The sequence below is a fragment of the Nannobrachium achirus genome, assembly GCF_963921795.1.
Source record: "Nannobrachium achirus genome assembly, chromosome: 18".
Classification (NCBI taxonomy): domain Eukaryota; kingdom Metazoa; phylum Chordata; class Actinopteri; order Myctophiformes; family Myctophidae; genus Nannobrachium; species Nannobrachium achirus.
The window spans coordinates 2,749,284-2,751,783 of NC_137825.1; the positions used below are offsets into that span (position 1 = coordinate 2,749,284).

The window sequence follows — 2,500 nt, forward strand, 5'->3', positions numbered from 1 at the left end:
CTCCCAAGAATCGCACTTCACCGGTTTAATGGAAACAAGCTAAATTTGCTTTGTCTTAATACGCATTTCTGATCATTCTAATGATCCTAGATTACTATTTCTATGCATGTGGTGTATTACCATGTGTTGTGTTGTCCCTGCTTATTGTAAACCACTCAGGATTAGGAGACGTTGTGAAATGTGTGAAATGTGTGAAAGGATTAGGAGAGTCTGATAAAGGCCTGCCGCCTGCATGGTAAAGCGTACGGTGGTCGTAAGGGACATAGCAGTCTGGATGACATGTGGCACGCGGAACACACACGAACGCGCGTCTTTTAACCCATTTAGACGTAGAATTATTTATTGCGTTAACCATTAAAAAATAGCAGATATACAAGCTCACAGCGCGGCACCGCATTGCGAGCTTGTAGATCTGCTATTTTTTGAAAAATCTTGATTTTTCTTTAAATATATCTTTTTAAAAGCGAACTTTTGTAACTCAGATATTTGTTTCTGCAGGGGGGGGGGGGGGGGGGGGGGGTCCCTGGAACAACATATTTTGAGATGGGGGTCCGCAGCCAAATAAATGTAAGTTTGGGGGTCCTCGACATGATAAAGTTTGAGAACCACTGATTCAGAAGTGTGATTTAGAAGACACTTATAGAATCGGGTCGAAAATATTCAAAGACTTGCACAAATGTTTTTTTCAAAAATAGCAGATCTACAATCTGCTATTGAAAAATAGCAGATCTACGATCTGCTATTTTTCAACAGTTCAAGGGGAACACACACCGGACGCGGAGGCGGCGCGGAAGCGGCGCGTAAAAACATACGGCCCCATTATGTTCAATGAACAAACCCACACCGGCGCCGTCAAACGCGCGCAGCCGCGGGTCTGCCGCCGCGCCGATACGCCACTGTTCTATTTTTCCAGCGTTGCCGCGTGGTGAACATGTTCTCCCATGGTTCTCCCCACCGGGGGAAATGGATGTGCTGTGTGGCAGCGCGCCACATCCAGTTGGGGTTACCGCGCGGCACTTCATGTGCGTCGATACCGCGACGATCCGTCCGCGTTCAGTGTGTGCTCCCCTTGAAGCACAAAATAAGTGGTTGAAATCCAAAGTGACACAAACACTGAAACATCATGACAGCTGCTGACCGCCCGCCGCTCCTTTGATCGCTCGTCACTTCTGGATGTGTTGCTGCTTACGGTGTGTGAGCGCGTGGACCCCCCATGGAGAGTGCGTGGACCCCCCACTATGAGTGCCTGGACCCCCCGCTGTGTTATCTGTGGACCCCCCACTGAGCACTTCATAAACACTCCTTCCTCCTGTCATGTCACATGTCCAAGAAACGCGTCTTGAAAAAGCATGTGAATAATGTTTCTGTGTGCTTAGCAGGGTGGTGTTGTTATTATTAGAGCAAGAGTAGAACTGTGTATGTGTATGTTTATGCTTAGTTTATTTGATCATCACAGTGTCAATACAATCATACATTTACATAAATCATACATCAACAGAAGTAAGCGGTAGCGCTGTTATAGGTGATCAAATGGAGTAGGCTGAAGCTTAAAGCTTAGAACTGCCTGTCCTACAAACGCTCCCTTAGTGTCAGTTCAAAGAATAGATGCTTGAAATGTAAACAAGTCCTCCATCATAGGGCAGGAATTTCAGGATGGCCACGAAGGCCATGGACGTCGTTGCCCCTCAGTTTGACCTTGTGTTTGACTGATATGACCCGGCCGTGACGCTACACTTGTGCCCCTCTTAAAAATGACATGACCTGAGGCCACAGTGGCCTTAATGCCCCAGCTGACTGTCACACTTTCTGCTCTGTCTCTGTCTGGTCAATATGTTGACAACAGACACCAGTGTCTCTTTCTGGTCATGTAGACACCAGTGTCTTCTGTTGAAATTATGAAATCTTAAAGTTATACCATGTAACTTTTTTTATAAAACAAATCTTAAAATTGTCCTGACTGTTAAATCGCTAAAGTTTTAGAACCCCCACTCCGTTATTTTCAGCTTCTGAAGCCTTCTCTTTATATGTTTTCTACTTAGCCGTGACAGGGGCGGGATTTCCTGGCAAAATGACGTCATCTGCATCATCTGTATACGTTGTGTATACGTTGGCCAATCACATCGCAGTTAATACACACATGATACACTACCGGCCAATCCACAGCGTGTGCTGCGTCTGTTCAGGAAATAGCCTCCCTCAGCTACAGTGTTTACCATGGTGAAGGATTCTTAACCTCTTAATCCCCAAATCCTGCTCAGAAAATTACGTTCTACCCCTCTACGGAATCGTATCGGTCGCGGTGGTTTGTGGTGTCACTCTGGTGGTCCGCGGCGGTGGTCCGCGGCGGTGGTCCGTGGCGACTCCGGGCGAAAAACGGCCGTGAAAAGCATTACCGCGACTGACCACTAGTTTAGCAACTTACGCAGTATAGCTTTAACTCCCCCGAGTTCCCATCTTTAAACTAATCCAGTAACTGATTGGTGCAGGGCTGAGCATGGAT

General features: G+C 46.7%; 1 protein-coding gene across 1 annotated transcript in view; it reads left to right on the top strand.

Moving 5' to 3' along the window:
• LOC308302658 (glutamate receptor ionotropic, delta-1-like) overlaps positions 1-2,500 on the top strand; it is a gene marked incomplete at its 3' end in the record, with an annotated part of 243,505 nt that overhangs the window by 88,679 nt on the left and 152,326 nt on the right. The window lies entirely within an intron of this gene.